This window comes from Lontra canadensis, unplaced genomic scaffold, assembly GCF_010015895.1.
Source record: "Lontra canadensis isolate GAN:19392208 unplaced genomic scaffold, GSC_riverotter_1.0 scaffold21, whole genome shotgun sequence".
Classification (NCBI taxonomy): Eukaryota; Metazoa; Chordata; class Mammalia; order Carnivora; family Mustelidae; genus Lontra; species Lontra canadensis.
This window is the reverse complement of record NW_022631015.1, coordinates 3,877,324-3,904,311: the sequence shown is the minus strand read 5'-3', so window position 1 is coordinate 3,904,311 and position 26,988 is coordinate 3,877,324.

Here is a 26,988-nt window from a genome sequence, read left to right as displayed (position 1 = left end):
TGGCTTGCAGTATGGAGTCCCAAACCCTCCAAGTAGGTCATTGTTTCAACAAGACATGACAAGTGCTGAGGCCCACACATCATCAAGTTTGACTAATACAAGCCCTTCTACCCAAAGACCTCTCTGGCTTGCTTTTCAACAACCAAACTAACAACTGAGGTAAAGGGCTTATAGTTATTGGCAAAATCCAAAGTTCTGCTTATGAGCTAATGTTAAACTTCCAACCTTATTTACAGTATTTTAATTTTCAAACAATCTTACACCCTATTAACAACACACACCCAAACGGAGCCATATATTTATTTTTTTGAGATATAATGGACATATAGTCTTATAAAGGTTTTAGTTTTACTTGTACAACAAAATGATTCAATATTTGTATATATTGAAAAATGGTCACTACAATGTCTGTTATCTATGACACACATAGTTAAAATTTTTTCTTATGATGAGAAATTTTAAGATTTACTTTCAATAACTTTCAAATATACAGTACAGTATTATTAACTAGTAACCAGGCTGTACCTTAGGTACCCAGGACTTACTTACTTTACAAATGGAAGTTTATAACTTTTGACCACCTTTACCCATTTTGCCCACTTCCCATCCCACCCATATTAGATTCCACATATAAATGAAATCATGTGGTATTTGTCTTTCTCTGGTTTATTATATTTAGCATAATGCCCTCAAGGTCCATCCATGTTGTCTCAAATGGCAAGATTTTCTTCTTTTTCATGGGTGAATAATATTCCATTGTATATATATGCCAGAACTTCTTTACCCATTCATTCATTGATAGACACTTAAGTTGCTTCCATGTTTTGGTTATTGTAAATAATGTTGAAACGTACATGGGAGTGCACATATCTTTCCAAGTTAGGTGTTTTGTTTACCTCAAGTAATAACCCAAAGTTGGAATTGCTGGATAATATGGTAGTTTTATTTTTAATTTTCTGAGGAATTTAATAATGTTTTCCATGATGGCTTCAGCAATTTACATTTCCACCAACAGTGCATAAGTAATTCTTCACATCCTTACTAACATTTACTGTTTCTTGTCTTTTTTTATAATTACAATTCTAACAGAAGTGAGGTGATATATCATTGTAGTTTTGATTTACATTTACCTGGTAATTAGTGATTTTGAGTACCTTTTCATGTATCTGTCAGACATCTCTGTGTCTTCTTTGGAAAAATATCTATTCAGATCCTCTGTCAATTTTCTAATTAGATTGTTATTGAGTTGTATGAGTTCTTTATATATTTTGGATATTAATTCTTTGTCAGATTATGAGTTGCAAATATTTTCATTTGGTAGGTTGCCTTATCTTTTCTTTTTCTTCTTTCTTTTATTTTCTTTTTTCTTTTTTTTTTCCTGTGCAGAAGCTTTTTAGTTTGATGTAGTCCCATCTGCTTATTTTTGTTTTTATTGCCTCTGATTTTGATGTCAAATCCAAAAAATCATTACCACAGTCAATCTCAAGGAGCTTATTGCTTATAATTTCTTGTAGGAATTTTATGGTCTCAGGTCTTATGTTTAAGTCTTTATCTAATTTGAGTTAATTTTTGTGTATAGTGTCAGATAGCGGTTCAGTTTCATTCTTTTGCATGTGGCTATCAACTTTTCCAACATCAATTATTGAAAAGACTGTCCTTTCCCCATTGTATATTCTTTCCTCTTTTGTTGTAAATTAATTAGCCAAGTATATGTGTGTTTATTTCTAGGCTATCTATTTTTCTGTTTTGTTCTATTGCCTTATATATTTATTTTTATGCCAATACCATACTATTTTTATTATATAGCTTTGTGATATAGTTTGAAATCAGGAAATATGATGTCTCCAGCTTTGTTCTTCTTTCTTAAGATTGCTTTGGCTATTTGGGGTGTTTTCTGGTTCCACACAAATTTTAGGATTATTTGTTCTGTCTGTGAAAAATGCCATTAGAATTTTGAGAGTTGACTGTATGATTTAAAACCTATTTGCTACAGAACCCCTCTCATCACCAATATAAGGAAAACCTTGGATTGTTGGAAACTAAGATTTAGCTACCCTTAATTGGGGCTTGAGTCAAGCCAGTTGGGCTCTGGGATGGGTGTCAATATCACCCTTGCTAGCATTTCACTTGTGAGCCCTTTGACATATAAGGTATTTACAAGTTAAGTTCCTAAGCCCAACATGACATTCAAATTATGTAAGTGGGTCAGCCTTGTTATAATACCACAAAGAGCCACAAAAAAAAGACCCACATCAACTCAAGTAGATATCCACATGGAAAGGACACACCAGTCCTACATCTCAATTGACATCCCTGTGGCCCAAAGGCCTGCTGTTGGAGATGACATCACTTCAGAAAACTTCATCCTAGCCCAAGATCTCACTGCTGGAGATGACTTAGCCCTCTTCACCAAAGACAAATTTATTCCAGACACTAAAACCTCCACCCCAGAATTAAAAGTGTAAAGCTTACAAGTTTTATTGAAGTTGTTATCAGTTTAAAATAGTGTGCTATAAATTAAAGATAGTTTATGAAATACTTATGGTACCCACAAGGGAAAATCTGTTAGGAATTGCACAAAAGAATGTGATAAAGAAGTCAAAGCATACTCATACCAAAAGACATCTAAACACACACACAGAAGAGCAGAATAAAAAACAAGAAACAATAAAGCCACAAAAAACCATATAAAACAATTAGCAAAATTGCAATAATAACTCTTTACCTATCATCAATAATTACTTTAAATGTCAACAGATTAAATTCTCTGATTAAAAGATCTAGAATGGCTGAATGGATCAGAAACAAAATCCAGAAATATGTTTTCTGTAAGAGACTCACTTTGATGTTAAAGACATATAGACAAAATAGACTTTAAAGCAAAAATGGTAAGAAGAGAAAAAGAAGGTCATAATATAATGATAAAGGAGTCAATACATCAAGAACATATAAAAATTATAAATATTTATGCATTCAACTTGGAACAACTAAGTACATAAAGGAAAAACTAACAGAACTAAAGGGAGAAATAAATAGTAATACAATAATAGTTTGGGGCTTTAATACTTCACTTTCAACAATGGATAGATTATCCAGATAGAGAATCAAAAAAGAAACAGTGAATTTGAACATCACTATAGACCAAATGGACCTAATAGACATGTACAGAACATTCTATCCAACCACAGAAGAATACACATTCTTTTCAAGTGCAGAAGGAGAATTTCTAGGATAGACTGTGTTTAACAAAGTTGAGAAGACTGAAATTATACCAGATACCTTCTCTGACCACATGGCATGAAACTAGAAATCAACATAAAGAGGGAAACTGGAAAATTCACAAATACATGGAAATTAAATAACCCTCTTCTGAATAACCAATGGATCATAGAAGAAATAAAAAGGGAAGTTAAATGTTTCTTTAAAAAAGATTTATTTACTTATTTGAGAAAGAGAGAGAGAGAGGAGGAGCAGAGGGAGAGGCAGAGGAAGAAGCAGACTCCCTGCCAAGCCAGGAGCCTAAAGTGGATGGAGCTTGATCCCAGGAACTGGGGATCAGAACCTGAGCTGAAGGCAGATGCTTAATTATCTGAGCCAACCAGGTACCCTGGAAATAAAAAATTTCTTAAGACAAATGAAAATGGGAGGGGGTAAGATGGTGGAGGAGTAGGGGACTCTATTTCAACCAGTCCCCTGAATTGAACTGGCTATCTACCAGACCACTCTGAACACCCACAAAATCAACCTGAGACATAAGAAGATATATCCAGATCTATACCAACGGAATATCTCTGGCAGCTGGTTTCACAGTATGATGCGGGGAGCCATGATTCTGCAGGCAGATAAATGAAGGTAAATGGAAGGGGGAGGGAGTCGCCATAAGTGCTGGCCCTGGAAATGTGAAATAACACAGGAGTGCAAAAGCCTCCTGATCTAGAGACTGGGCATAGACTAGCAGACTGGTAGTGGCAGGGAAAGGACTTTAGAGCAGCCCTCCAGGGCTGAAACCTGGAGCTGCAGGGGTTTGCATGTGAGCTGGGGGCAGCTGGCAGTTTTAGAAGCACAAAGGGCAGAGACATGCCTAGACCTGGAAGCGAGGGCTGGGAGTGTTGCTGTGGGCTGCTCAACATAGGATGTTGTGGTTTTTAGCAGTACAGACAAAAATGGAGTCAGTGTGGCCTGGAGGGGTTTCTGGAGAACAGACTGTTATCTCTCTGTTGAGATAACAGTCTGTTCTGAGACAGAGGATTGGATATGGTCACTTCTGGTCTGACTCTCAGAAAAGATGCAGAAAGCCACCAGGGATAGCCACCAGAGAACAAAAGTCCCCCAAAACCGGTTTTCACTGAGCCCATTCTCTACACAGGGAGCAGGGCAACTCTGCCCAAATAGGGTTGCCTGAGTAACAATGCTATAGCCCCCCTCCCCACCCCAGAAGACAGGCTGGAAGAACAAGAGACCAACAACCCTAAGGTCCCTATAAAACAGGTACATCTAGCTTAGGTTGTGGTCTGTAGTTTGGACTCTGTAGATTCCTTCAACCACCCCTTTCTAGAATGACTAGGAGGAGGAACCCCCAACACAGGAAAATTTCGAGACTGTGACCTCTGCCACAGAACTAATGGATATAGATATAAGCAAGATGTCAGAAATAGACTTCAGGGTAACAGTTATGCAGACAATAGCTAGATTAGAGAAAACCATTAATGGCAACTTAGATTCTCTAATGGCAGAAGTGAGAGCTGATCTGGCAGAAGTTAATAATGCTATCAGTGAGATCCAATATAATCTAGTTACTCTAACAGCTAGGGTGAATGATGCAGCAGAATGAATTAGTGATCAAGAATACAAACTGATAGAAAAGAAGGATCAGGAGGAGGCCTGGAACAAGCAGCTAAAAACCATGAAAACAGAGTTAGAGAAATAAACATTGCCATGAAACATTCCAGTGTTAGAATTATTGGGATCCCTGAAGGGGTGGAGAAAGAGAGAGGACTAGAAGATATATTTGAGCAAATCCTAGCTGAGAATTTTCCTAATCTGGGGAATGAAAAAAGCATTCATGTCCTAGAGGCAGAGAGAACAACCCTTCAAGATCAAGGAGAGCAGACTGAAGCTCAGGCATGTAATAGTGAAACTCTTAAATCTTAAAAGGGGGAAGAGGTTCTTTTTATTTTTTTAATTTTATTTTTTATAAACATAAAATATATTTTTATTCCCAGGGGTACAGGTCTGTGAATCACCAGGTTTACACACTTCACAGCACTCACCATAGCACATACCCTCCCCAATGTCCATAACCCCACCCTCCCCACTCCCGGGGAAGAGGTTCTTTATGTACAGAGGGAGGAACATCAGAATAATGTCAGACCTGTCCACAGAGACCTGGCAAGTCAGAAAGGGCTGGCAAGACCTATTCAGGGTATTAAATGAGAAGAACATGAAGCCAAGAATACTTTATCTGGCAAGGCTATCACTTAGAATGGATGGAGAGATAAAGAACTTCCAAGACTGGCAAAAACTGAAAGAATATGTGACCACTAAGTTGGCCCTGCAAAAAATATTAAGGGGGTTTCTATAAAAGGAGAAAGACCCCCAAGAGTGATATAGAACAGAAACTTCCAGAGACAATCTATAGAAATAAAGACCTCACAGGCAACATGATGACAATAAAATCTTATCTTTCAATAATCACTTTCAATGTGAACAGCCTAAATGCTCCTATAAAGCAGGACAGGCTCGCAGATTGGATAAAAAATAGGATCCATCCATATGTTGTCTATGAGAGACTCATTTGGAACCTAAAGATACATCCAGACTGAAAGTGAAGGGATAGAGAACCATCTTTCATGCCAATGGACCACAAAAGAAAGCTGGGGTAGCTATTCTCATATCAAACAAATTAGATTTTAAGCTAAAGACTGTAGTCAGAGATACAGAAGGACACTATATCATTCTTAAAGGCTCTATCCAACAAAAATATCTAATGACTGTAAATATCTATGCCCCCAACATAGGAGCAGCCAACTACATAAGCCAACTGTTAACCAAAATAAAGAGACATATTGGTAATATACATTAATTGTAAGGGAACTTAACACTCCATTCTCAGTAATAGACAGATCCTCTAAGCAGAAAATGGACAAAGAAGAGCTTTGAATGACATACTGGACCAGATGAGCCTCATAGATATATACAGAACATTTCACCCTAAAACAACAGAATACTCATTCTCAAGCACACATGGAACTTTCTCCAGAATAGACCACATACTGGGTCACAAATCAGGCCTCACTGATACCAAAAGATTGAGATTATTCCCTGCATATTCTCAGGCCACAATATTTTGAAACTGGAACTCAATCACAAGAAAAAGTTTGGAAGAAATGTAAACACTTGGAAGCTAAAGACCATCCTGCTCAAGAATGTTTGGGTCAACCAGGAAATCAAAAAGAATGACTTAAACAATTCATGGAAAACAATGAGAATGAAAACACATCAGTCCAAATCCTATGATGGGGTATGGCAAAGGTCGTCCTAAGGGGGAAATACATAGCCATCCAAGTCTCACTCAAAATAATAATAATAATAATAATAATAATAATAATAATGAAAGGAAAGGAAAAAAAAGGAAAAGAAAGAAAAATCCCAAATACACAAACTATCTTTACACCTTAAAGAACTGGAGAATCAATAAGTTAAGCCTAACCCATGCATAAGAAGGGAAATAATTAAGATAAGAGCAGAGATCAATGCATTAGAAACCAGAAATACAGTAGAACACATCAACAAAAGTAGAAGCTGACTTTTTGAAAGAATTAATAAGATCAAAAAACCACTGGACAAACTTATCCAAAAGAAAAGAGAAAGGACCCAAATTAATAAAATTATGAATGAAAGGAGAGAGATCATGATTAACACCAAGGAAATAGAAACAATCATCAGAAATTATTTTCAACAGCTATATGCCAATAAGTTAAGCAACATGGAAGAAATGGATGCATTGCTGGAAACCTAAAAACTTCCAAGACTGGGGCGCCTGGGTGGCTCAGTGGGTTAAGCCGCTGCCTTCGGCTCAGGTCATGATCCCAGGGTCCTGGGATTGAGTCCCGCGTTGGGCTCTCTGCTAGGCAGGGAGCCTGCTTCCCTCTCTCTCTCTGCCTGCCTGCCTCTCTGTCTACTTGTGATCTCTCTCTGTCAAATAAATAAATAAAATCTTAAAAAAAAAAAACTTCCAAGACTGAAACAGGAAGAAATTGACAACCTAAACAGACCAATATTTAGTAACAAGATTGAAGCAGTAATCAAAAACCTTCCAAAAAATGAGCCCAGGACCTAATGGATTCCAGGGGAATTCTACCAAACATTCAAAGAAGAAATAATACCAATTCTGAAGCTGTTTCAAAAAATAGAAACAGAAGGAAAGCTTCCAGACCCCTTCTATGAAGCCAGCATTACTTTGATCCCCAAACCAGGCAAAGACCCCATCAAAAAGGAGAATTTCAGACCAGTATCCTTGATGAATATGGATGCCAAGATTCTCAACAAGACACTAGCTAATAGGATCCAACAGTACATTAAAAATATTATCCACCATTATCAGGTGGGATTTACCCATGGGATGGAAGGTTTGTTCAACATTCGCAAATCAATCAATGTGATAGGACAAATTAATAAGAGAAGAGAGAAGAATCATATGGTCCTCTCAACTGATGCAGAAAAAGCATTTGACAAAATACAGCATCCCTTCTTGATTAAAACTCTTCAGAGTACAGGGATAGAGGGACCATTCCTCAATTTCATAAAACCCATCTATGAAAAATCTGCAATGGATGTCATTCTCAATGGGGGGAAAAGCTGTAAGCTTTCCCCTTAAGATCAGGAACATAATAAGGATACCCACTCTCACCACTATTATTCAACATAGTACTAGAAGTCCTAGCAACAGCAATCAGACAACAAAAAGAAAATAAAAGGTATTCAAATTGGCAGAGAAGTCAAACTCTTTCTTTGCAGATGACATGATACTTTATGTGGAAAACCCCAAAGACTCCACCCTGACATTACTAGAACTCATACAGCAATTCAGTAATGTGGTGGGATACAAAATCAATGCACAGAAATCAGTTGCTTTCTTATACACTAAAAATGAAACTGCAGAAAGAGAAATTAGAGAATTGATTCCATTTACAATAGCACCAAAAACCATAAGATACCTTGGAATAAGCCTAATCAAAGAGGTAAAGATATATACTCTAGGAAATACAAAACCCTTGTGAAAGAAATTGAAGAAGACATAGAAAGATGGAAAAACATTTCGTGCTCATGGATTGGAAGAATAAACATTGCTAAAATGTCTATCCTTCCCAGAGCAATTTACACTTTCAATGCCATCTCTATTAAAATACCATTGGCATTTTTCAAAGTGCTGGAACAAACAATCCTAAAATTTGTATGGAACCAGAAAAGACCCTAAATCACCAAGGAAATATTGAAAAAAGAAAAACAAAGCTGGGGGCATCATATTGTCTGATTTCAAGCTATATTACAAAGCTGTGATCACAAAGACAGCATGGTACTGGCACAAAAACAGACACATAGGGGCTCCTGGGTGGCTCAGTGGGTTAAGCCTCTGCCTTCAGCTAAGGTCATGATCTTAGGGTCCTGGGATTGAGCCCTGTTTTGGGCTCTCTGCTCAGCAGGGAGCCTGCTTATCCCTCTCTCTCTGTCTGCCTCTCTGCCTACTTGTGGTCTCTGTCTGTCAAATAAAGAAATAAAATCTTAAAAAAAAAAAAAAAGGATGCATAGACCAATGGAACAAAATGAGTCCAGATACGGACCCTCAATTCTGTGGTCAAATAATCTTCAACAAAACAGGAAAAAATATCCAATGAAAAAAGGACAATCTCTTCAATAAACGGTGTTGGAAAAATTGGACAGCTATATACAGAACACTAAAACTTGACCATTCTCTTACACCATACACAAAGATAAACTCAAAATGGATGAAAGAACTCAATGTGAGACAGGAATCCATCAAAATCCTAAAGGAGAACATAGGCAGTAACCTCTTCAACATCAGCCATAGCAACTTCTTTCACAAAATATCTCCAAAGGCATAGGAAACAAAAGCAAAATTTGGGACTTCATCAAGGTAAAAGCTTCTGCACAGCAAGGGAAACAGTAAAAAACAAAAACAAAAACAAAGATGCAATGCACAGAATGGCAGAAGATATTTGAAAGTGACACTACAGACAAAGGGCTGATATCTAAGATCTATAAAAAACTTCTCAAACTCAACATTCAAAAAACAAATAATCAAGTAAAAAAAAAAAATGGGCAGAAGACATGAACAAACACTTCTCCAAAGAAGACATACAAACAGCTAACAGACCCATGAAAAAATGTTCATCATTAGCCATCAGGGATATTCAAATCAAAACTACATTGAGATATCACCTTACACCAGTTAGAATGGCAAAAACTGACAAGGCAGGAAACAAATATTGAAGAGGATGTGGGGTAAAGGGAACCCTCTTACATTGTTGATGTGAATGCAAGTAGGTACAGCCACATTGGAAAACAGTGCAGAGGTTCCTCAAAAAGTTGAAAATAGAGCTATCTTATGACCCAGCATTTGCACTACCAAAGATACAGATGTAGTGAAAAGAAGGGGCACCTACACTGCAATGTTCACAGGAACAATGTCCACAATAGCCAAACTGTAGAAAGCAAAGATGCCCTTCAATGGACGAATGGATAAAGAAGATGTGGTCCATATATACAATGGAATATTACATAGCCATCAGAAAGGATGAATACCCAGCTTTTGCATCAGCATGGATGGCGATTAAGCTGAATGAAATAAGTCAAACAGAGAAAGTCAATTACCATATGGTTTCATTTATTTGTGGAACATAAGGAATAGCATGGAGGATGTTAGGAGAAGGAAGGGAAAAATGAAGGTGGGAAATCAGAGGGGGAGACAAAGCATGGGTGACTGTGGACTCTGAGAAACAAACTGAGGGTTTAGAGGAAAGGGAGGTGGGGGGATACGTGAGCCCAGTGATGGGTATTAAGGAATGCACATATTACATGGAGCACTGTGTGTTATAAGCAAACAATGAATCATAGAATCATTGATCAAAAAATTAATGACATACTGTACAGTGACTAACATAACATAATAATAATAATAATAAAACAAATGAAAATGGAAACACAGTAAACTATAAACTTGTGGAATGCAGCAAAAGCAGTTTTAAGAGGGAAGTTCATAGCAATAAATAGCTACATTGAGAAGCAAGAAAGATCCCAAATAAACAAACTATCTCTGACTCTACACTTTAAGGGACTAGAAAAATAAGAACAAATTGAGCCTAAAGTTATCAGAAGAAAAGAAATAATAAAGATTAGAACAGAAACAAATGAAATAGAGATAGAAAAAAATCAACCAAACTGGCCCAAATCAACAAAATTATAAATGAAGAAGGATACATTAAAAGCAATAACATGGAAAATCAAAGAATCATAAAGGGCTACTAGGAACAACTATATGCCAACAAATCAGACAAACTAGAAGAAACATACAACTACTGAGACTATGTTCCTAGAAACATACAACTACCGAGACTGAATCAGGAAGAATTACAAAATATGAAGAAACCAATTACTAGTAAGAAGTTTATGGCAGTAATCAAAAAATTTCCAGTGAGCCCAGGATGACTTTACTGATGAATTTTACCAAATATTTAAAAAAGAATGAACACCAATCTTTCTCAAACTCTTCCAAAAAATTGAAGAGGTGAAATTCTCCCAAACTCCATTTTACAAAGCCAACATTATCCTGATACCAAAACCATGAAATATAACTATAGGCCAATATCTCTGAATAACATGAAAGCAAAAATTCTCAATAAAATACTAGCAAACTGAATTTAGCAGTGCATTAATAAGATTATTCACCATGATCAAGTGGTGTTTATCTGTGGGATACAAGGATGGTTCAATATATGCAAATCAATCAATGTGATACATCATATCACATGAAGGAAAAGAATCATGTAATTATCTCAATAGGCACAGTAAAAGCATTTGACAATATGCAACATCCATTCATGATAAAAACCCTTAACAAATTAGGCATAGAAAGAACATATCTCAACATAATAAAGGCCATGCATGGTAAGTTCATAGCTAACATCATACTCAATGGTTAAAAGATTAAAATTTTTCCTCTAAGGGGATGCCTGGGTGGCTCAGTGGGTTAAAGCCTCTGCCTTCGGCTCAGGTCATGATCCCAGGGACTTGGGATCAAGCCCCGCATCAGGCTCTCTGCTCAGCAGGGAGCCTGCTTCCTCCTCTCTCTCTCTCTGCCTGCCTCTCTGCCTACTTGTGATCTGTCAAATAAATAAATAAAATCTTAAAAAAAAATTTTTTTCCTTTAAGATTAGGAATAAAACAAGAGAGCCCACTCTCACTGCTCCTATTCAATATAGTACTAGAAGTCATAAATAGGGCAATCAAGCAAGAAAAATAAACAAATGATATCAGAATTGGAAAGAAAGAAGTAAAATTATCTTTATTTTCAGGTGACATGATTTTATACATAGAAAACCCAAAAGACTCAAACAAAATATTGTTATATCTAACCAATAAATTCAGTAAAGTTGCCAGATTCAAATTAACATACAAAAATCAGCAGTATTTCTTTACACTAATAATGAATTCTCTGAAAAAGAAATAAAGAAATTAATCCCATATGTAATAGTGTCAAAAACAATAAAATACTAGTAATAAATTATTTAAGCAGGTGAAAAATATCTACTCTGAATATCTACTCTGCAAGACACTGATGAAAAAAATAGAACACACAAATAAGTGGAAAGATATCCCGTGTTCATGGATCTGAAGTGTTAATATTGTTAAAATGCAAATACTACCAAAAACCATCTATAGATTTAATGTAATCTTGGACAAGATTCCAATGTCAGTTTTTACAAAAGTAAAAACAAAAAAAAACAAACAACAACAAAAAAAACAAAAACCCAAAGCAAAACAAAACAAAACCAAAAAACCAAACTCTTAAAATTTGTGTGGAACCACAAAAGATCCTGAATAGTCAAGAAAATCCTGAGAAAGAAGAGTAAAGCAGGAGGCATCATTCTTCCTTATTTCAAGCTATACTATAAGGCTATAGTCATCCAAATAGTATAGTACTGCAATAAAAACAGACAAATAGACCAATAGAACAGAATCAAAAGCCTAGAAATAAACCCAAACCTATATAGTCAACTAATATTTGACAAGAGAGAAAAAATACTCTATGGAGAAAAGACAGTAGCTTAAAAAATGGTACTTTAATAGCTGAATATGTAAGAGAATGAAACTGGACCCATGTCTTACACCACTCAAAAAAATTAACTCAAAATGGAGTAAAGACTTAAATTTAAGACCTGAAGACATAAAACTACTAGAAGAAAATGTAGGAATAAAACTCATTGATTTGGGTTTTGGAAGTGATTGTTTGGATATGACACCTACAGCAAAAGCAATAATATAAAAACAATAAACAGGTAAGGCTCATCAAACTAAAAAGCCTTCCACACAAAAGAAACCATTGACAAAGTGAAAAGAAAACCTATGGAATAGGAAAAAATATTTGCAAGCCATATATATATGGGGTTAATATCCAAAACATATAAAGAATTCACACAACTCAATAGCAAAAAAACAAATACCCCAATTAAAAACTGGGGAAAGGACCTGAGTAGACATTTCTGTAAACAAGATAAAGGAAGGGTCAACAGATACATGAAAAGACCCTCAACATCACTGTTGAGGGAAATGCAAATAAAATCACAATGAGATATCATGTTATGCCCGTGAGAATGGCCATCATCAAAAAGACAAGAGATAACACATGGATGGGAGAAAGGAGAATCCTTGCGCCTATCCTGTTGGTGGGATTGTAAATTGGCACAGAGATTATGGAAAACACTATAGGGGATACTAAAAAAATTAAAAATAGAACTACCATGTAGTCCAGCAATTCCACTCTGAGGATATGTCCAAAAAACACAGAACAGTAACTTGAGAAGGTAGCTGTACCTCTATGTTCATTGCAGCATTATTTAAAATAGACAAGATATGAAAACAACTTAAGTATCCATCAATAGATGAATGGATGATGAAGTTGTGGTATATATATATACAACAGAGTACTATTCAGCCATAAAAGAGGAGGAAATTCTACCATTTGTGACAACATGGATGGAACTTGAAGGAAGTTTGCTGAATGAAAAATGTCAGACAATGACAAATACTGTATGATCTCACTTATATGTGGATTCTAAAGCAAACACCACACTCATAGAAAAAAGAGCTCAATCTTTAGGTTACCAGAGGCAAGAGATGTGGGGAGAGGGAATTGGAGGAAGGTGGTCAAAAGGTAGGAGAAAAATAAATACTAGGGATGTAATGTACACCATAATAACTAGCTAACACTGCTGTATGGTGGGAAAGTCAAGAGTTAATCCTAAGAGTTCTCATCACAGGAGAATTTTTTTTTCCCTTTCTGTTGTCCTCTTCCTTTTCTTTTTATTGTATCTGTACGAGAAAATGGATGTTGGCTAAACCTACTGTGGTAATCATTTCACAATATATGTAAATCAAACCATCATACTGTAAAGCTCAAACTTATATAGTGATGCATGTAAATCATTTCTTAATAAAATTGGGGGGGGGTGGGAAACCCCTTCATCCCAGAAATGCCTATGGATTGCCTCTCTTAAGGTGATAAACATTTGGACACATTTAAGGACATTTAATTGCCTTTCTTCCTTTGATATTAGGGATTCCATTATGATTCTTGACCTACTTACTGCTTAGCCCATGATCCTTTTTGGGCTCTTCTGCCAAAGCATACACCATATTCTCCCACAGTAAGGGGAAATCTGGTCGAGTTACTGTGATAAGTGTCATTCTAAAATTAGCAGAGATCATTGTTCTCTCCATCAGGCTCCTGCCTCATATTAATCAACCTCCTTGACCCCTGGAATAGAGAACTGCCCCCTCCCTAGTGCCTGGTCCTGCTCTTTTCTATCTTCCACCAAGGCTCCATATGATGTCAAAGCATCAGAAAGCCAATTGTATTAACCACATCTTTTATTTTCTATATTCTGATGCTTTGACATCTGAATATAGGCTGACAGTGAGGTGAATGCCTCTTCCAAGGGTTAACCAATTTTTAGAGATAAGAAACAACCCACCCCATAAGCACATCTTTCAAATGCAAACCAACCTACACCCAACCCCACTTCTTTTATCCAGCTCTTACATTCTAGGCAACTGACACTAATCACCTGGAAACAAGGTACTAGACAACTAGACAGATGTGGATAGCTCCTATGCCCCAGGGCCTGCTGAAATTATCCAATCCTAAACCTGCTTATCCTATTTCACCCATTTAATCTCATGGAAACCACAATAAGGGCTCTTACCAGTTTCCACCTCTCCCTCTGCCTCCTGACTTCCCTGTGTGGCCCCCTGTGGTATGGCATGCCCTTTTCTTTTGAGTTCTGTAATTCTAATAAGCTTCCTTTTAAATATCAGTTGTCTCCTTATCTGTTGTCCTTACTCTTATTAATAATAAAGACTATATTTATTATTTTTTTAAAGATTTTATTTATTTGACAGAGATCACAAGTAGGCAGAGAGACAGGCAGAGAGAGAGGAAGGGAAGCAGGCTCCTTGCTGAGCAGAGAGCCCAATGCGGGGCTTGATCACAGGACTATGGGATCATGACCAGAGCTGAAGGCAAAAGCTTTAACCCACTGAGCCACCCAGGTGCCCCTAAAGCCTATACTTAAAAACAATCCTGTGTTTATCTTTATCTTTGTTCTGACCACATGGTACAGAAAGTAAATGGTTTGTAGTCTGTATCCCCAGCTACAAGAGGGATGGTATCCAAAACTAAGATCCTGGTATATGGCAGGAGGCATGTAACATATGGTTATTGAATTTGACTCAAATTTAATTTACAGTTGGCCCATCCTCTTAATTATTTGGAATTGTTTTTCCCACCTCTGACACCCATTTTTAAATGTTACATTAGTTTCAGGTGTACAACATAGTGATTCAACAACTTTATACATTGCACTACGTTCACCATTAATGTAGCTACCATCTGTCTGCATATATTGCAATTACAATATCATTGACTATATTCTCTATGTTGTGCCTTTTATTCTTGTGATTTATTCATTCCATAACTGGAATTCTGTATCTCCCACTGCCCTTCACCCATTTTGTCCAAACTCTTGCCCCCTCTCTTCTGGTAGTCATCAGTTTGTTCTCTGTCTCTATAGGTTTAGTTTTGCTTTTTTGTTTGTTTTTTTCATTTGTTTTTTGGTTTTTTGATTTTTTTTTTTTAGAGTCAACTTATAAATGAAATTACAAGGTATTTGTCTTTCTCAGTATGATTTCTTTCTTTTAAATTCTTCTTTTTAAAAATTCCAGTATTTTTAACTATATTGTTATATTAGCTTTAGGTATACAACATAGTGATTCAACAAGGCTATACACTGCCCAGTGTTCACCACTCAGTCTGATTGGATCGTATTTCATTTAGTATAATACCCTCTAGGTCCATCCATGTTGTCTCAAATGTCACGATCTTATCCTTTCATATGGCTGCATAGTATTCCATTGTGAATATGTGTGTGTGTGGGGGGGGGGGTGTGTACCAGATTTTCCTTATCCATTTATCCAACACCCATTTTTACACTATAATGGCCAGAACTCCCTGTGGCATTCCAAACTTCGATCTACTGTGAGGTAGTGTGTGGGAGAAGAGCATAGGAATAGAATTAACTGGTCAGGTTTTCAGTGTTGGTTCTGCCACAAGGTTGCTGTTTCTCTTAGCTGGATTGTTTTATACAACTTCTAGGACTTAGTTACTCATCTATAAAATGAGGCCTATAACCTAGGAACTCTCTGAGATAGTGCCTCCTGCAAGAACTTGCATGGGGAGAGAAGTGTTCCATGTCTGTGCTCTCCAATATGGCAGTCATTACCCATCTGTAGCAATTGAGGCCTTGAAGTGTGACAGGTGTGACCGTGTTGGAAGCTCAGCACTAAGACCCCTCCCAGCTTTAAGTTAGCACTTTCTTTATGTTTTTCTGCACATTCTTTCCTCTAGCCTTGTTTTCGAGTTCTAATATATGAAAAGAGAACACTCAAACATCTTTTTTATTTTTGTTTGTACAAAATATCAACACGTTTGTGACATAATTCATGATAAAGGAAACTTTTAGATAAGGATCTTGGAGAACGGAGGAACACCCAAAAGGATGGTGTAGCTGCGGAGTGTAAGGACATGAGGCATGAGCCCCAGGAGGACATACCTGGGCAGTGCTGTGATCAGACAAGACTTGCGGTATCCCCATCTCATTCAAAGTGCCAGGCAGGCAGCCCCTGTTGTGCCTCTGCTTCTGCCTGGGGGTGGGAAGTGGGGATATCCAAGCATCTAAAGGCTGCTGTATCTGCTCAACTGATGGGAAATGAGTTTGGAACACAAAGTCCTACTGCCCCCAGTGGACCTGTGTTCTTCAGTGAATTTAAAAGGGGGCTCACTTGTACACAGAAAGGCTTTCGTAGGAGTGGTGCTCAAGTGGTTCTCAAAGGTGTCCCAGGGACATTTGGTAATGTCTGCAGATCCTTTTGGTTGTCACAAATTGGGGTAGGGGGTGCTATTGGTATCTAGTGGGTAGAGGCCAGAGATGCTGATAAACATCTTACAATGCACCGAAGATCCCCCCTCCCAACAACAAAGAACTATCCAGCTGTTGTAAACCTCAATAGGGCTGAGATTGAGAAATGCTAATTTTTTAAAAGATTTTATTTATTTATTTGTTTGTCACAGAGTGAGCACAAGCAGGCAGAGTGGCAGGCAGAGGCGAGAGAGAAGCAGGCTCCCCGATGAGCAGGAAGCCCCATGCAGGACTCAATCCCAGGACTCTGGGATCACGACCTGAGCTGAAGGCAGCGGCTTAACCAACTGAGCCACCCAGGTGTCCCAAGAAACCCCAATTTTATAGCAATATTTTATCATTGTGTACTCTTGGATTTCTAAATTTTTTATTGTATTGATCAACCCAAATAGTCTTATGTGAAGGAGACATTTTTCTACTTTGTTCTTTAATAATTTTGGCTTTCTTTTTTCTTTTGATGTATGCATGCCTGCATTTATTTGTATATATTCAAATGGCCTATAATTTGTAACTTCAAATTGGCTGTAAAAATGCAACTTCATATTTATAGTACAGTTAAGTAACACTTTCCAGACAATATTTATCAAGTATTTAATATTTATGTTCAACTGTTTCACACATATTAATTAACCATGAGCAGTCTTGTAAGATGACATTGTTTTTATTTCATTGTGAGGGAAACCAAGATGGAATAAGGAGTAAATGGTTTCCTCAACGCTGTAAGAAGAATCAAGTTTCTAACATTCAAATGTTTCTGTTCCTTGGATCTTTATATACAAAATAATTTAGCAAATGATTCCTTTTTTTACTTTAAATAGCCAAATTTTTATTTGCTGATTTTAGAAACTAAGTTTTATTGAGGTACACTTTACATATATCAAAATTTAAATGTACAGTTTGATTAAGTTATGACTTCTATTGTTTCTAAACTTAGTATTAGAGCAAAATTCATTATTTGTGCAAAATAAATAGATTTAAGATCTATTGCACAGATTGACTGTTGGCATCTTAGTACATGCAAAGGTTAACAGTTCTGATACATCAATAAAATCTCACTAATTTAACACACTGGGAAAATGTCCAGTGTGCCTGAATAGGAACAATTGTGAATTTTAGAATATTTCTTAGAAAAAGTGTTTTATTCCTCCTTAGGCAGCAGGAATCCTGTCATGAAATCACAGTGTGACCTGAAGAATTCACCTCACTTCTTTGAATCTGGATCTCTTCATCAGAAGAGATAAGGGGATTAGATTAAGAGATTTCTTGGGGAGTTCCTGGGTGGCTTAATCAGTTAAGCTGATGCCTTCAGTTCAGGTCATGATCTCAGGGTTCTGGGATCAAGCCCCACATTGGGTCCCTTGCTCAGCAGGGAATCTGCTTCTTCCTCTGCCCCCACTAGTTCCTCCACTTGTCTCTCTCTCTCTTTCTTTGTCAAATAAATAAATAAAATCTTTAAAAAATAAAAGATCTCGCAGTCCCCTCCAGCTCAAAAGTTTTATGACTTTCAGTTTATGCTTTCAGAACACTAACTGAACTCTCTCCCTGTCAGGGACTCTCCTTCCCTGCCCTCTGTTATCCCATGCTCTCCGGGTTTTCCTCCTGCTGCTGCTCTTTTTTGAGCTCTTTTCCAGCCTCTCCTCTATGCCAGATTCCTCAGGCTTCGTCTTCAGACCCCTGAGGCTGGAACTACCCATTCTTTGTGGTTGTTGCAGCCACCTGCTTGCTTATCACTTCCAAATCTGTATGTCTCTCCCCCAACTACTCTGCTCCTGGCTTCTTGCAAGCATATCAAGTAGCTTTTGTTCATGGATGCCCACAGGCATATCTAACTTATGTGTCCAGTGGGACTCCTCTCCTTCTTCCCCCAACCCCACATGCTGCTGCTTTCCCTATTTTCGTTATTGTTGTAGGAGTGGAAATGAAAACACCAGCACTTATATAAATCTCAGAATAGGGGCGCCTGGGTGGCTCAGAGGGTTAAAGCCTCTGCCTTTGGCTCAGGTCATGATCCCAGGATCCTGGGATCGAGCCCCACATCGGGCTCTCTGCTCAGCGGGGAGCCTGCTTCCTCCTCTCTCTCTGCCTGCCTCTCTGCCTACTTATGATCTCTGTCTGTCAAATAAATAAATAAAAATCTTAAAAAAAATAAATCTCAGAATAACTCTGAGGTGTTATTTTCCCATTATATGGAATCTGTATACTAGAGAAAAAAACACTAAAGCTCAGAAAAGCGAAGGAGAATGTCCATTGGCTACACAGCTAGTGCGTTGGTGGAATCTGGATTTAAACTCAAGCATCTCTGACTAGGAGACTATAGAGCTCACCCATGGCCCTACCCCACACGTCTGCCCAGGCCCGAACCCTGGGGGTTGTCCTCCATTCCTCCCTCACCACTCATACCCAAACTAACGCAGGCACCAGGATTCTAACGGCTCTCAGACCCGCTCCCCAAACTTCTGCCCTGGCTGAGTTCATTTACTCTCACCCTCAGCCAGCACAGCCATCCCCTCCCTGTCTCCACTCTTCCCTTCTTCAAACCACTCTTTACATTTAGAGACAAGTGCTTTTTCTACAGCAAAGATTGTGTCACTATCTTGTTTGAAACCCTCTGGTGGGATCACCATGCACTGGTGGCAGTGCATGGTGATCAGACGAGAGCAAGCCTCTGCACTCCCAGCAGCCTCCATCCGCCTGGCCGGCAGTACAGCCCATAGGCATTATTTGTGGATTCCGTGTTTGCCCGTTGCCTACTCTCTACAATGTATTTGTAATTCCAAAATCAATACTGCTGGCACTTTTGCAGTATTTACAGATATGTATGGAGTGGCAAAAAATTCAAGTTGTCTGACATGCATCTTGCCGAATGAGGGTGAACAAGGTGAGGTTCTGCCATTTGTTTCAACTCTCATGCTAGAAACAAACATCCTTTCCATGGTCTATTCAGTATCACGGTTTTCACATTTTGGACCTTTCTGCTGGTGATTCATTGTTTGAAATGGCCTCTAAGCAGCATGCTGAAGTGCCACTTCATGTTCCTAAGTGCAAGAAGGTGGTGACATGCCTTATGGACAAAGTACACATACTAGATTAGCTTTGGTCAGGCATGAGCCATAATGTTGTGAGCCATGAGTTCAATGTTAATAAATCAACAACATAAATTACATGAGGTGTCTTTAAATAGAAACAAACATAAAATAAGACTATGTGTTGACTGGTTAATAATAACATGACCACAAGCCCATAGGAGTCTAACCCCGTATCTTCTCTAGTTCAGCATTTGCTAGTCCGGTGTTTGCGGCAACTTTGTATGAGAACATAACTACAGCAAAGAAGGAGAATCAATTGTACTTTTCTCTAGTCTGTGGTTTGTCTGTTTACTTTCCTAACAGTAGCTCTTGAAGAGAAGAAGCTTTTAATTTGGACACTGTCCATTTAAATTTTATTAAAAAATTTTATGCCTTGTGAATATACAGATTTAACGCAATCTCTGTCAAAATACCAACATCATTTTTCACAGAACCAGAACAAACAATCCTAAAATTTGTATGAAACTACAAAAAGCCCATCAGAGCCAAAATAATCTTGAGAAAAGAAAAACAAAACTGGAGGAATCACAATTCCAGACCTCGAGTTATACTACAAAGTCACTGTAATCAAAATAGTATGGTGCTCATTGGGTGGGTGGCTCCAGGAATGCAGGAGGAACAATAAAAATGGCCTCTGGGCTGTCATCTTCCAGGCCGCCCTTTTCCTTTACCCATGACTCTCCTGTCAGAAGGACGTATGCCGAGGACATGTCACCATAACTAAACCGATACTATGCAGGAAACAGGAACATCAGGACTCCCCCTACCCCCTAATCACCAAATACCTTACCTTATGTGGCTGTAAACCTATACCCTGTCTTAACCCAAGTAAAAGACCCACTCAATCCCCTCCTGGGCGCGACTTCCCTGACTCTCCTCTCCTGAGTTGTGGAACCTCGCCCAAGGGCACTTTTAATAAACCTTTCCTTGAGCCTATCTCGCCTGGTGTCATGTGTATCTCGCCTGTAAAACCTTACAGTGCTGGCACAGAAATGGACACATAGATTTATGGAACAAAATAGATAACCCAGAAATAAACCCAAAATTATATGGTCAAATAATCTTCCACAAAGTAGGAAAGAATATGCAGTGGGTAAAAGACAGTCTCTTCAACAAATGGAGTTGGGAGAACCAGACAGCTATATGCAAAAGAAAGAATTTGAACCACTTTCTTTCTTACACCATGCACAAAAATAAACTCAAAATGGATTAAGGACCTAAGTGTGAAACCCAAAATCATAGAAATCTTTGAAGAGAGCACAGGCAGTAATTTCTCTGACATTGGCTGTAGCAACATTTTCCAGATATGTGTCTTGAGATAAGGGAAATAAAAGCAAAAATAAACTATTAGAAGCCATCAAAAGAAAAAGTTCCTGCACAGAGAAGGAAATAATCAACAAAACTAAAAGGTAACCCACTAAATAGCAGATGATATTTGCAAATGACATATCCAGTAAATATATGCAGAACTTATAAAATTTAACACTCAAAAACCAAATAATTCAATTAAAGATGGGCAGAGCACACAAATAGACATTTCTCCAAAGAAGACAACAGACTCATGAAAAGATGTTCAATATAACTGATCATCAGGGAAATCCAAATCAAAACCACAAAGAGGTATCATCCACATCTGTGAGAATGGCTAAAATCAACAACACAAGAAACTGAAGGTGTTGGTGAGGATGGGAAGAAAGGGGAGCACTCACAGATGTTGGCCTGTACTTCTCTTGTTTAGTAGAATCTTTGTGTGGCTTGGTTATCAAGGTAAAGCTGGCCTCAGAAAATGAACTTGGAAGGTTTTCTTCCTTTCCTAATTTTTAGAATAGTTTGAGAAGTATAGTACTAACTCTACCTTAAATATTTGATTGAATTTGCCTATGAAGTCATCAGGTGCTGGACTTTTGTTTGCTGGGAGTTTTCTGATTACTGACTCAATTTCCTTGCTGGTTATCAGTCTGTTCAAGTTTTCTATTTCTTCCTGTTTTCATTTTGGTAGGTTATATGTTTCTATGGATTTATTCTAGGTTGCTCCATTTCTCATAGGTTGTTCACTTTGTTGGTGGATAGTCTTTCTTTCTTTCTTTCTTTCTTTCTTTCTTTCTTTCTTTCTTTTTTTTACAATACTTTTTTCTAATCCTCTGTATTTCTGTTGTGTTAGTTGTTAGTTTTCCTCTCCCATTTGTGATTATATTTTTGGGTCTTTTATCCCTTTGATAAGTCTGGCTAGACGTTCATCAATTTTATTACTTTCTTTCAAAAAAAAAAATCACACTTGCAACCCAGGAATAAATCCCACTTGATCATGGTGAGTGATATGGTTTCGTTGATTTATTCTATTTTTTTTTTTTTAGTATTTATATCATTTATTTCTTCTCCAGTATTTATTATTTTCTTCCTTCTGTTAGCTTTAGGCTTCATTTGTTGTTGTTGTTCTCAATCTTTTAGGTGTAAGGTTAGGTTGTTTATTTGAGACTTTTCTTGCTTCTTGAGGTAACCCTGTATATGCTTCCTTTAGGACCATTTTTGCAGCATCCCAAGGGTTTTGGATTGCTGTGTTTTCATTTTCATTTGTTTCCTTTCAGTTTTTATTTGTTCCTTGATTTCCTGGCTGACTCATTCATTCTTCAGTAGGATATTCTTTAACCTCCGTGTATTTGTGGTCTTTCCAAAGTTTTGCTTGTGATTGACTTCTAGTTTTATAGTGTTATGGTCAGAAAAGATGCATGGTATAACTTCAATGTTTTTATATTTGTTGAGGTCTGTTTTTTGACCTAATATGTAATCTATTCTAGAGACTGTCCTATATGCACTTGAAAAGAATGTGTATTCTGCTTTTTTAGGATGGAATGCTCTGAAAATATCTGTTAAGACCATCTGGTCCAGTATGTCATTCGAAGCCATTGTTTCCTTGTTGATCTTTTTCTTAGATGATCTGTCCATTGATGTAAGTGGGGTGATGAAGTCCCCTACTATTATTGTAGAATTATCAATTATTTCCTTTATGTTTGTTATTGATTATTTTATATATTTGGGTGCTCTGATGTTTAGTGCATAAATATTTATAATTTTTAGATCATTTTGTTGGATTTTCCCCTTTATATAGTGTCCTTCTTTGTCACTTGCTTTGCTCTATGTTTTAAAGTCTAGTTTGTCCTATATAAATACTGCTACTCCATATTTTTGACATCCATTTGAATGATAAATGTTTCTCCATTTCTTCACTTTCAAACTGCAGGTGTCTTTAGATCTAAAATGAGTCTCTTGTAGGCAATATATAGATGGGTCTTACTATTTTTATCCATTCAAACACACTATATATTTTTATTGGAGAGTTTAGTCCATTTACACTCAAAATAATAATAGTAATATATTTTTTAAAAGACTTATGTATATATTTTTTTCTTTAGAGAGAGAGAGAGGGAGTTGGGGGGAAGAACAAAGGGAGAGAGAGAATCTCCAACAGACTCCAAACTGAGGGCAGAACCTGACATAGTGCTCTGTTTCAAGACCCCAAGATCATGACCTGCACTGAATCCAAAAGTTGGATGCTTAACCAACTGAGGCACCCAGGCACCCCTCAAAATACTTATTGATGGATATGTATTTAGTCTAATTTTATTACTTGTTTTGTCTTAGTTTCTGGAGATTTTCCCTATCTTTGTCACTTTTGGTCTTTCCTTCCCACTCTAAGTGTCACTTTTAACATTTCTTATAGGTTTGGTTTAGTGGTCATGAACTCCTTTAGTTTTTGTCTGGGAAACTCTTTATCTCTCCTTCAATTCTGAATGGTAGTTTTGCTAGATAGAGTATTCTTGGCTATAGACTTTTCCCATTCATTATTTTGAATATATCATGCCACTTTTTTCTGGCTTGCCAAGTTTCTGTGGAGAAATCTGCAGTAGCCTTATGGATCTTCCTTTGTAATCTAGGGACTTCTTTTGTCTTGTTATTTAAAATTTTTTCTTTATCACTATATTTTGCAAATTTAATTACAGTATGTCTTGGTGTTGGCCTGCTTTTGTTGATTTTTATGGGTATTCTCTGTGCCTCCTGGATCTTGATGTCTGTGTCCTTCCCCAGATTGGGGAAGTTATCTGTTATTTCTTAAAATAAATTTTCTGCCTCTTTTTTTCCCTCTTCTTTTGTGACTCCAATAATATGTATGTTATTACATTTGATGGAGTCACTGAGTTCCCTAAGTCTATTCTCATGTTTACAATTCTTCTTTCTCTCTTTTGTTCAGCTGCATTGCTTTCCATTATTTTGTCTTCCATGTCATTAATTCATTCCTTTGCTTCCTCTAGCCTGCCATTCATTATATCAAGTCTGTTTCCAACTTTGTTTACTGCCCTCTTCATCTCTGACTGATTCTTTTTTAACTCTTTTATCTCTGTGGTTAGGGTCTCACTGATGTCTTCTATTCTTTTCTCAAGCCAAGTGAGTATCTTTGTGATTGTTGCTTTAAATTCTCCATCAGACACGTTACTTATATATGTTTCACTTAGATATGACTGTGGTCTTATCTTGTTCTTTAATTTGGGATAAATTCCTCCATCTTTGCATTTGTCTGAGTCTTTGTCTTCTTCTGTGTATTAGAAAAGCCAATTATGTCTCCTGCTCCTGAAAGTAATGACCTTATGAAGAAGAGGTCCTGTAGTGCCCAGGGCCTGTCACTTCAGGGAGTACTCTGTTGTGTGCTGTGTGTACTCTGCAGTTGTATTTTGGCTACTCTGTCCTTCAGACCAGTCATCTACAGAGCCTCTTCTTGCCTGCAGTGAGCAGTGTTTTGTCCCTTGCCTGAACATGGGAGTTTTAACCAGGTGTGCTCTGGTCTGCTTGTAAAATGAGACCTGACACTACCTCCACCAGAACTGAGACCCTGTAGAACTCACTGGTCTGGAGACATGGTGTGGGCAACTGTTTGTGTTGGTTTTCTGTGGGAAAGCCCCATCATACTTGGACTGAGGCAAGCTTCACTGAGAAGAGCAGTCCTGTTAGAGTGCAGGGCATGGGGCTTGTAAGCAAGTTGGGCAGCCAGTGTTGGTGGTGCACTACTTCCCACAGGTGGGTCTGTGCTTATGCTGAGTCATGGGGAGGGAAATGGCTCATGGGCCACCTCCTTTCTTCCCAGACAGGCATTTCTGTGAATGCTTCTTCTCAGGAATGTGCTCTGAGAAAAACAAATAATCTCCTCTCTGAATGCTTCAGGCATTCTCCAGATCAGTTTCCATGCTGTCTTCCCCCCACTCTATCCTGTCCCAAGTCACCAGGGTGTTTGCCTGCCTTCTGTCCAGGAGCAGTGCAGTACTCCCTAGGTTCTATTCCAGCCAAGCCTGCTGACCTTTACAATTCTAGGCCTTAAGAACTGCTGGTTTCAAGAACTTATCTCATTTTCTAAACAAATGACTGGGGAGATATTCCCCTTGTGCATTCTCTTGTGTGTTTCTCTCTTGCATGCCTATCTTTATGACCATGGCTCCTTCCCCTCTGCTGCACCTCCAAACCACATCTCTGCACTCCCTACCTTGCTGGATGTGGCCTCTTCTCTCCCATTAGTTGTGGAGTTTGTGATGCCAGACTTCAGGTCTATTTCTGGGGTATGTAGGATGATTTGATAATTATCTTGTTGTATTTCTGGGAGAAGGGGAGCCTAGGGTCCTCCTAATCCACTGCTATCTTCCTACCAGACCTCTCATTAAAAACTTTAGAATCTTTTCCTATCCATAAAATAACTTTCTGAGATTTTGGTTGGAATTGCTTTGAAAATACAGATCATGTTGGGAAGAACTAACGTGACAATATTGAGTCTCTCTATTCTTGAACCTGGAATATCTGTTTATTTAGTATTTTGAGTTCATTCATCAGAATTTTGTAGTTTTCTTTGTATAGGTTTTCTACATATTTCATTAGATTTATACCTAAGTATTTCATTGGAGAGGTGCTAATGTAAATGGTATGTACTTTTAATTTCAAATGCCACTTGCTCCTTATTAGGATATAGAAAGCAATTGAGTTTTGTATATCAACTTTGTATCCTACAGCCTTGCTATAATTGCTTAGCAAAAGGGTTTTTTAGCCAGTTCTATATAGATGATCATGTCATCTATGAACAAAGACAGCTTTATGTTTTTCTTTCCCTTCCCTTTCCTTTCTTTTCTTTCTTTTCATCCATTATTGCATTAGCAGACTTCCAGTGCAATGTTGAAAAGGAGTAGTGAGAAGTGACATTCTTACCTTGTATCTTATCTTAGTGGGAAAGCTTTAAATTTCTTACCATTAAATATGATGTGACCTGCAGGCTTTTTATAGATAGTCTTTATCAAGTCAAGAAAGTTTCCCTCTACTCCTACTTTATGAGAGTTTTTTTTTTATTGCAAATGGATGTTGGGTTTTATCAAATGCTTTTTCTGCATCTATGATATGATCATGTGATTTTAAAATTCTGTTTATGATAAATTATATTAATTAATTTTTGAATGTTGAACCAACTTTGCATACCTGGATAACTCCCACTTGATCATGATGTATAATTCTTTTCATACATTGTTTAATCTTATTTGTTAATATTTTGTTGAGGATTTTTGCATCATGTTCGTGAGAGATATTGGTCTATAGTTTTCCTTTCTTCTAATGTCTGTCTTTTTTTAGTACTAGTGTAATTCTGGCCTCATAGAATCAGTTAGGAAGTATTCCCTCTGCTTTAAACCTCTGAGAGAGATTGTGGAGAATTGATGTCAGTTATTCCTTAAATATTTGGTGGAATTCACCAGTGAACTCATCTGGGTTTGTTGTTTTGTGTTTGAGAATGCTATTTACTCTTTAATAGCTATAGTCTATTCAGATAGACTACATCTTTTTGTGTGAGTTTTGGCAATTTGTGTCTTTCAAGGAATTGGTCCATTATTCTAGGTTTTTAAATTTGTGGGCATGAAGTTGTTCATAGCCTTCCTTTATTATCTTTTTTTAAATTAAAGATTTTACTTATTTATTTGAGAAAGAGAGAGAGAGCATGCAAGAGAAAAAGCATTGAAGGGGGTGAGGAGCAGAGGGAGAAGCAGACTCTCCCCCAAGCAGGGAGCCAGATGTCGGGCTCAATCCAGAGACTCCAGGATCATCACCTGAGCTGA